Source organism: Notothenia rossii, assembly GCF_949606895.1.
Source record: "Notothenia rossii genome assembly, chromosome: 9".
Classification (NCBI taxonomy): domain Eukaryota; kingdom Metazoa; phylum Chordata; class Actinopteri; order Perciformes; family Nototheniidae; genus Notothenia; species Notothenia rossii.
Genome location: NC_136907.1, coordinates 43,245,137 through 43,255,454, shown reverse-complemented (window position 1 = coordinate 43,255,454; position 10,318 = coordinate 43,245,137). Strand labels below are relative to the sequence as shown.

The following is a 10,318-nucleotide window of genomic DNA, read 5'->3' as shown; positions in this document are numbered from 1 at the left end:
TGACTCCTGTTTCCATTGCTTCAGAAGTTTCCATCGCATATGAAAGATTTTCACATGTTTGTAAATTATTTTGGTTTCAGTGTGTGTGTTTCACATGGGTGAACAGTATATGTATATGTTATGGAATGAAATACAATGTCAGATTAGGGGAAAGTTAGGGGAGTGCATGTTAATGTGTCTGGAGGTGGCGTGTTCCAAAAGTGTTTGGGTTTGTCTGCCGTGTGTGGGCTGCGTTCCATTTCAAATTGCCGCCTGTACAATGTATGCACCAGTCTGTGATATGCCGATGTGCAGGCCCGCCCCTCCATACACGCCGATCACACAGACTGCGTCTGCCTCTCGCCCTCATCTTGTGGAGGGAGCCTCATCTGATGCGCAAATGCGGCGCAATTGAGCGCGCCACAGTTTCTGCTGCGAGGCTCCACTAGCTGTAATCGGCTTGGTGTGTCCAGGGTTTACACACCACCCCCCCGTCGACGCTCGCGAGGGCCTCATCACATCACAGCCCTGCCGATGTGATATAATGTATAGGACCTTTTTCCTCATGGGTGTCATTCACAACAGACCAATCATGACAGTTTTAGAGAATGAGTTTGTATGGATACACTTAAAACATATTTGTATTTGTCTTGGCTTCAGCTCACTGATAACATAAGAACACAAATAGGCACAACACTTACATAGATGTTTTTTTATATGTATTTTATTACTCCAAAATAGAAAAAAAAAAGTCAGCCATATTTAACTGGAAAAGTTTTCCTTTGGCTCCCAGGAATTTTTCCACTTCGCCCCACTGTAAAACAGAAACAGTCAATCAATCAATCAATCAATCAATGTTTATTTATATAGCCCAATATCACAAATGTTACATTTGTCTCAATGGACTTCACAGTTTGTACAGAATATCAGTATGACAATACTGACACAGCAAAAAGTATAACTTTTTGGAATATGTAGTTCTACAGTATGTTGACAATGCTATTTCAAATGAGAAGATATACTAAGTCACTCAAAAATATCATGATGAAAGTGCAGTATAATGTATATATTTATATATAACACGTACATCATATATAATACAAGGTACATTTTTTATTTCAAAGTCAATGTTTCATTTGACCAATTCTTTGAATTTGCTGTCTTATCAATGCCCAAACATACAGCACTAAACTTAGACAACTGCCTGCAAGACTGCACACAGAAATAATACTACTTATTACTACTAACTATACTTATAGTATAATTGTTAAGAACAAATGTAACAAGTCAGTAATTACAAAAGAGATCAAATACCATCCAGCCTCACATATCAATCATTTAACCTTTAGTGATATTGATCAATGATAAACTCTATTGTGTATTTTAATTTCTATTTCAATGTAGGCTACTTCCCTGCTTATGTGTTACAATCAGACAGCGTTTCTAGGGCGCGATGTCTGAATGACGAAGGGCAGAGAACTTGGATGTCTTACTTTATGGCGCAAACGTCTGATAGAGCCATTGATGACATGGCTCCCCACCCCCATGTGATCAACTAAATTCAATTTACTGCTGAGGAACCCAAAATGTTTAAGTTAGTGATCTCAGGGTTGATGAAGTTGGTTGGTAAGACTACTTTGTGGCCCCTGTTCTGCCAGACCCATCAGCTACACTGAAGGAAACTTCAGATTAGATACATACCATCCAGAGCAAGACTGCCACTGCACCAACACCTCGGTATGGCCCTGAGTAAAGAAACACAGATTTTAGGTAAACTTCATTTTTTTCAAATGTCATACATGTAAATACAAAAAGTCCAGTGAAATCAAATGATAATTGGAAATAATAGTAGGTACGATTAACTCAAACATATGAAGGACTGTAACATAGTCAATAGCATTTTCCCCATCAGTTTAATATTTTGGAATACTATTTTTATTTAAAAAAATATTTGTACTGCCAAGAATAGGAATTCACCTACAAAGGATTACAAGAAAAAATGTAATATATAAATAAATGGCTGGACATGATGCATTAATGCGACATGAAGCATTACACAAGTACCTCAACCTTAAATTAATAATAAATTATTGTTACTGTAATTTCAATATTTACATTAGCAGTCATGCTTAAGACTGAAACACTCCTTTTAAACAAAGTATACGAAAATCCAATAAGATAAGACTTGGTTCCACGGAAACATTATTGTCATTGTTTATTTATTTAAAAATATTTTCTAAACAAACCTCCCCGATTCGTTCCCTCAGTAGTTTTTTGTAGGGGAAAGTGTCTGACCCTTGATGAATGGGACATTCTGCAAGGAATTAAAAGATGGTAATAAGTTGAAGTTCAGCAATAACCTCCTAAACATTGCCTAACATCACATTGTGCTCAATTAAACTGTTCAAAATGGCACTGAGACTTTTGATACTGCAAAGTCTTAAACAAAACAAAAGGTGGTGTATTCTAATTGTACCGATGATTGTTTTCTCTCTCTTTAACTAATTCAATGTGCAAAATCAAACACAGTTTCAGTCGATGTAAATAAGATAATTACTAATTAACCCGCACATACCATTAATTGCCACTTTATTCCTCGTTGGTCTTCTTTTCTGTGAGGAAGACACTGAGGAGAGAGCAGGAGTCAGGCCGGAGGAGAGAGCAGGAGTCAGGCCGGAGGAGAGAGCAGGAGTCAGCCCGGAGGAGAGAGCAGGAGTCAGCCCGGAGGAGAGAGCAGGAGTCAGCCCGGAGGAGAGAGCAGGAGTCAGGCCGGAGGAGAGAGCAGGAGTCAGGCCGGAGGAGAGAGCAGGAGTCAGCCCGGAGGAGAGAGCAGGAGTCAGCCCGGAGGAGAGAGCAGGAGTCAGCCCGGAGGAGAGAGCAGGAGTCAGGCCGGAGGAGAGAGCAGGAGTCAGCCCGGAGGAGAGAGCAGGAGTCAGCCCGGAGGAGAGAGCAGGAGTCAGCCCGGAGGAGAGAGCAGGAGTCAGGCCGGAGGACACAGGAGTGAGGAAGAGAGTGAACTCAGTGTCAGTCTCGGTGGTAAGAGGTACAGACAAGTCTGATCCTGGGTCTGCGGCCATTTCTGCCTGTGTGGTACAAGGGCCCTCAGGTTCAACTGCCAAAGTCACTATTGAGAAGAAAAAAAAGTAGACGCATGGTGAGTAAATGACCAAGTATAATCCGCCATATACATTTATAATCTGAGTAATTACAGCTAAAAATGAAACAGCGGAACATCAGTGATTCTGTGTTACAATGGCGTTTGTTAGCAACCAGGAAATGACACCAGTAAGGACAAACAGATGAGAATGCTGCGTGGGGTCTGGGTGCCGTGTTGGCGGGACGTTGGGGGGCTCGCTGCTCCGCCCTTTGAGGCTCGAGGAGCAGACAGTGTGAGCTGGATTACTGGTGTTGTTTCCTGGTTGCTGTGTGGGGTCCGCGAGACAGCGAGGAACTCAGCCTGAGCGCACACACACACACACACACACTCACAGCCAGGCTGTGAGTGTGTGTGCGTGTGTGCGTGAGGAGATCCGCGGAGCCTCGGCTGAGAAAAGATAAGGCTGAGTGAGTGTGTGTGTGTGAGCCGGTACGTCACTATGCCCGTTACGTCACTATACTCAGGAAGAAAAAATTTGAAAAAGAGCAGCATAGACAGGTATTTTCTGTGTTAGAGTTTTACTCGCTACAGGGTGTACTTTGAGGGTTTGTGACTCTGCAGACCGTTTACATGCAGGAAAAGCTTCATAACACACAAGGGGACGGGTAATAACCAGAAAAGCATGACATGGGCCCTTTAACTGACAAAACAAGACATAACGACATATTTGTACTACTTGGTAAACAGTGATTCACATTTTTTTACATTTAAAACCAGATAACTGAGCAACTAATTTACAAAACATGTTAACAGATAAATTGCTGAAATATAGCATGCAGATTTGTATACTTTACCATTAATTAGGCTTTCGTAAATCCTCTTTATGGTAACAAGTGCATTGTTACCATCTTCTGTCTCGATTTGCCATGGACAGATGCAATCGGCAAAAACCATTTGTGCCTCTCTTGGCATGAAGGAGGATGGGACGCCGATCTAACATTTTCCATTTGTGAAGCTGGAACACAATGGACACAAAAAAACAAGAAATATTATGTACACAACAGTTCTAAACATTTTCACACACCTAAAGCCATTATAACTCAATTTATTTTGCCTAAGTGAAAAATGCACTGATGTGATACGTGTGCACATTGAGGAAGGCACCCCACAATTAACCAGGTGTGATTTTAGACCCCTTTTAGGGGAGCCCCTAAAAAAGAACTGTAAAAAAAAAAGAAGTTTATCGAGCTCGGGTTCACTTTGAGTTTTTTTTACATGGGCATAGTTATTTTTATATGGGTTAGGGATGCCAGCGATTATTCTATTTTTCGAATATTCGTTACAGTCTCCATAATCGAAAATTATTTTTAAAATTCGATTTTATTTATATATATTTTTATTATTATTTATGTATTTCTTTTTTTTCCTGGCTTAGTTTCAATTCGGCGGCGAATAATCAATTAATATTCGCCAGGGCTGTCCGATTTTGATCATGGTCAGTTTCTGGCATGCCTAATATTTGTCCATTTAATTCTCACATTCAGATATCTGAATAAGCTACATTTAGCTTTGAAACATGTCAGCAAGCTATAACCTATATCATTTCAGGTTCAAAGTTCCGCATTAACAGCACTTCAGATGTAAAGCTGGTGTTACAGGGGAATTTTTAAATGACTGTTCGAACACGGCTCAAAGTCAGAGACTCTGGTAAGCTTAATGAAAGTGCTTTTAAGGGCCTCTTTATTAATACTAACTCTTTCCAGGTCTTGATTGTCTTTCAAGCACTATATTAATATGGGCTGGTTTTGATTCTGTGACATTCTTGGTTTTACCATTTATTCAAAAATGTATATGATATTTCATTTATTTTACTTTTGGAAACCATAGTCACATAATTATGTGTTTTCCATACCATGAAGTTCCAAAATAAAATATAAAACACCAAAATGCAGGTTTTTTTGTAAGATATAATTAGAAAAACATGTACATTGAAGCTCTGATTCTAGGAATTACCACTGGCCTGAACTATGTTACTTCTGGTTAAGAAATAATGTTTTACTAAAACTGGGTGCTTGCAAGTACAAACACTATCTAACATCAGTTCGAAAAAATTTGTTATGCCTTTACAGCTTTAAATACAACGGTGACAACAATTTTGCTTCACACATTACATGAAGTGCAGTAATCGTGCACTAGTCTGTACTTCTCACATAAACTTACTTAAGAAATTAGGATTATTTTTAAAAAGTAAATGAGGGCGACTGTTGGAAAGTATAAATCAATTCAGTAATTTAACAATTTGTATAAAAAGATTAAGATCAGGGATTATTTACACACTTTTTTATGATAACTGACATCTGCAAGAGAAAAAAGCTTACCAGTAAATGTGTCGAGTCATACACTTTGTTGACACTGTGGTTTTTCTGTTGCGTGGCCTTCCACTCCTGTGCAACCTTTTCTTTTTGCTTGGAGAGTTTCTCTTTGTAGGGTTGGATGGCACCACATTGTTTGCATTTTTTACTTGCTACTCCTATGCTTTGCCTGCATGTCTGGCACACTTTTTGAGTAGGCATCTGTAACAGAAACACAGATAATGTCAGGGAATACCAAAAATAAGAATACTATACTACAAATGTTTACAGGATTCATGTATTTTATTATATCGTGAAAAATCTTGTTAAAACAATGAACTCATGTTTTTTTATCTTTTAGATAGGATGAACAAAAATCACAAGAGTAAGGAAAACAATGTTATACAGAGTCAGTCACATGTTTAAATTGACTGTTATGGACAACCCTAATCTGTAAATATCTGGTTGATCCAAAAGTTGATGCTCCATCATCACAGAAAATAATACTAAAATCATCATTAGCAGGGGTGTATTGCTAATTCTATAAGTTCTGCACGTGTGCACGCGCAGTTGTGGCTTGTTTTGAAGCTTATGTAACTACTGTCAATTAACACTCCAGCCAGAATCAACAAAGAATGGTCATTTATTAAGTCTGCATTATTGAATAAATGTGTGATTCTTACAGTAAATGCTGCACACAGCTGCGTGATAGTTAAGTGATCAGTGAAGGACCTTTATAAACTAACTCCCTCCTGCTGAGGTACAAAGGTTACTATATAAAAAGTGTGCACATGTATTTAGTATCCTATCCATGTGAATATGTTTTAAGTGGGGGTGGACCTCATGTCCTCTAGGGGGGTCCGGAGGCCCCCGTGAAGTTAAATGCATCAATCTTGTGCACTTGAGGGCAAAATTAACTAAATCTATGGATACATCTGTCAACACCCATATGAAACTTAACTGTATACATTTCAATAATAAAAAAAATGATAAGAATAATACTTTTTTTAAATGTATCTTTGTGCATATTTAACTATTTACTGTTTTGTTTTTTTATGCATTTGTTGTATGTCCAATAGTATGAATTGTAATGATATCATCGATGTTTTAGATTCATTCGATTTTTTTTAGGGTGCTGTGTGACGTTGAACCTGCGACCTATGAACCTGTATTTGTATACTACCAAAGGAGCTATTGAACCTAAGAACTTGAATTTCCGACTCCTATTGTGGAACATTACAATAATATAAAAGTGTGCCTTGGAAATATGTATTTCCATATATGGTGACCAAACTGTTTCAGACCCACTGAGATAACTTAGACTAAAGTTAACTGTGTAAACATTACATTAGGTACATTAGCCTCTTAGCCTATCCGTTATCATAGCTAGCTAGCACCAGATGCTAACAACCATCCCCGTTTTAGGTGCCGGAGCGGTGTTCCGGCAGTATTACACCCCTGGTCACTCTTCACTTAATAGATAAATAGTATTTAATATAGTTATAAAGAATGTGACGTTTGATAACATTTGGATCAACCGCATGAACCGATGGATCACATAACTTCCATGCTCACGTTAACGTTAGCTGATTCTACTTTTGGCTAATTTAGCTTTGCTATCATTATTCCTAGGTAAACATAGTAATCTTAGTCACTGTACTAGACGACAAAATAAAACAACATAATACATATCCCAAAATGAATATACTTTTGATATCTGACTACTCACGTTTATTAGCTTGTCTGGGAAATAAACGGATGTTGTCTGATGCAGTGACGAGTCCAAAACCCCGGTAAATTAGCATTTGACCACTTCCGGTTCCCTCGCGTCAGAACCAATGAGATTTCTCCATAGGATTTGGGAAAATAGCTCGAAATAAGGTCTGTGGTCGACACAAATTTAAGAGACGGATCACGTTTTGTTCTACGACAGACAGCCGTGATTTTTGAAGAGTGTACGTGTCTGAAAAACGATGGTTGTTAACAGAAGTTGTCGAGGACGTTGTACGTCATTACGCCGCCTCCCGTTGATTTAAAACGCGCCCGTGGTTCGTAAAGGTATACAGGCTGACGCACCCGTTGATTGAAAACGCTGCTCTGGGTCGTATTAATGGGTCGGAAAACGAGGAAAACAATCGACCTATTTGGTCGTATTAGTTGGAGGACTTGTTGGATTTTATAGATTTTTTTGCTAAGGGAACCCCCACACAGCTCAGTAAAGACTGTGAGATGTTGACTTTTATTTGATAATTTCAGTAAAAACTAACATTCATATTTCTCTTTTTGATTATAATACTGATGAACGTTCAATACAAAGCACTTTGGCAAGTTACCAAATACGTTTTAAAAAGCTTAATAAGCACCGTAACGTTCATGATATAATTTCTCCGTCATAATCGGTTGTTTCCGTGAACGGCCGACTGTTGTGTGACGGTAAATGCTGCGGCTGCAAGGCATTGTGGGGCAGCATTTTCTCCTCTCCTTTCGGCGAGGGAGGTCCAGTGGTTCCTAAGCAAAAGGAGGTTATAAAGGAAGTTTGAAACCTCCTTTCCTATTTAGAGCACATGTGTCAAACTCAAGGCCCGGGGGCCAAATCAGGCCCCTGGTGGATTTAATTTCGGCCCGCAGGATAATTTTTAATTACTATTAGATCTGGCCCGCCGGTATATTGCACGCACACCTTCACTCCATCCAGAGGGTTTCCTCAGCTCAGAGCCTGACCCCAAACATTGATGACCTTGGCTTGCACCGAAGATGAGATGCCAAGTATCTGGCTTAAACTATCATCACAGAGCAGCAAACTGAGTTTAAATGGATGTTTCCTTCTGCACCTTTTTTTCTTGCGACAGCAGGGCATGTTTGTTTTTTTCTTTGAGGGAAATAGTTATTTTGAAGCTGTTGTTGGCCTGTGGAAAAATGTAATCATAAGAAATGACTCGGGAAAAGCTGCGGATAGAGCCATAAGAAATTAATGCAACTGATTATTTAATGTTTAATGTTGTTTTTATAGGCAATCATTTAAGCTTTGTTGGTTCCAGGTTTAATATGTGCAATAAGTTAATTTCATTACGTTTTGCAATAAACATTGAACCAGTCCGGCCCTCGTCTAGTACCCATTTTTTTTTATTTGGCCCACTGTGTATTTCAGTTTGACACCCCTGATCTAGAGAATTTGAACGGCACTTATCATGGCTGCCACTGACGTACTTCCAGGTCATTTCACTCAGTTAGGAAGGTTCCTAAGCTAAATGGACTATTGGACCGCAACCTTAAAATGTGAAGAATCCCTTCCCTTCAACCTGCATTCTGTCAAAGGGCCCCCAGGGGCCCCTCATCTGGTTGCAATGAGAACTCACTTGTATAGAAGTCTATGAGAAAATGACTTTCCTACTGATTCGATGTATTACTTTAGTAAACATTTGTCCTAAAGATTTTTCCTGAATGATCTTTCTTAACACAGCATGATGGAAGAACTGTTTGTTTAGAGTTTTCTTTTACCGACAAAGCTTCCTGGTGCAGAAGAGGAGCAGAGAACAAACCACAGAGATAACCTCTGCAGCATCAGCCTTCACATGGAGGCTGAGGTGTCAAAGTGTCCTAAAATCATTGTACTTAGTATTGTAGTCCCTTACAGCCACTTATAGAGGTTACTTCTACTCTCACCTCTGCTAATGAACGTTCTGACAGGAAACCGACATCATTCCCTCAGCTACATAGGCTCTGTCAGGTCACATGACCACAGTCACCAGCTTCTGATCAGATGACCAACACACCTCATGCTGCCATGGGTATTTTCAATTATTCCTCTTTACTTTACTTTACCACTGCTGAATACCTGAAGCCTCCCAGTCAATGGATCCTTTATTAGTATAGCACTATATACAGCTTTATGTGTTTATCTGTATATATGCATATACTGTATGTATATATACAGTATGTATACTGTGTATGAAGGTATATGTACTTATATGTCTGTATGTGTGCATATAGTTATATGTGTATATGTATTTATGTATATAGTTATATAAGTATATATGTATATAGGTATATGTGTATATATGTATATGTATTTGATATATGTATACAGGTGTATATGTATATACTGTATGTAAGTTATATATGTAAGTATGTATATATATATATATACATATATGTATGTTATATATATAATGTATATAGGTATATATGTATATTTGTACAGTATATAGGTATATGTGCACAGGGGCGTAGCTGGGGGGGGGGGGGTAGGATGATTCCAAGGGCCCAGCACTGGGGGGGGGGGCCCAGAGAACACTATTATTATCTTTTTATTAATATGGTTTTATTATTATCCTAAAGTAAGTTAATGTAAATGACTCACAAAAGTATAATTGCCTGTATTAAAAAAAAACGTCCCAAAAGAAACAAACAGGTGCTTGTTACTCTGTTTGACAGAATGAGCACCCCTCCCTTCATTCATTGCATGGTATGGGCGCCTGAGCAATGGAGCAAGCGGAGCAGGTGCATCCCCACAATTGACCTTGGGGGAGCAACGTGTGCTTTTGCACCCCCACTTTTTGATCATATGAAAAATATGACATTTCCCCCCCAATATATCACTGTAAACATAAGTGTGTAATTTCAATCGAATTAATAATACGCAATGAAAGAACTTGTGCTGATTATAGACACTTAATAGCGAGTTTTTAAGTTTCCAAAGATTGTGACCCCCCCCTGCATTTTGCTCACAATGGTTTGATCAACTGCCTCCCACCCACAGCAGTCCTGATGCAGGTAGGCTGAGTGTAAATCACCGCGAACAGTCTGTCATTGGTGGCAGACCTTTTCAGTAAGTTGTTCAAACAAAGAATATGTTAGACATGTCTTTACTTCTACCACTCAATACAATAAA

The 10,318-nt window shown here is 39.0% G+C and overlaps 2 long non-coding RNA genes across 2 annotated transcripts; both read right to left on the bottom strand.

Moving 5' to 3' along the window:
* Window positions 1-683: 683 nt before the first annotated feature.
* Window positions 684-2,719, bottom strand: LOC307020279. Its single transcript, XR_013802829.1, has 4 exons — window positions 2,555-2,719; window positions 2,226-2,293; window positions 1,681-1,724; window positions 684-793 (listed from the first exon to the last, which is right to left on the bottom strand). It is a non-coding gene; the product is annotated as an uncharacterized lncRNA (long non-coding RNA).
* Window positions 2,720-2,860: 141 nt separating this feature from the next.
* LOC307020258 lies at window positions 2,861-7,221 on the bottom strand. The gene is made up of 4 exons (XR_013802825.1): window positions 7,157-7,221; window positions 5,455-5,649; window positions 3,931-4,091; window positions 2,861-3,103 (listed from the first exon to the last, which is right to left on the bottom strand). It is a non-coding gene; the product is annotated as an uncharacterized lncRNA (long non-coding RNA).
* Window positions 7,222-10,318: the final 3,097 nt, after the last annotated feature.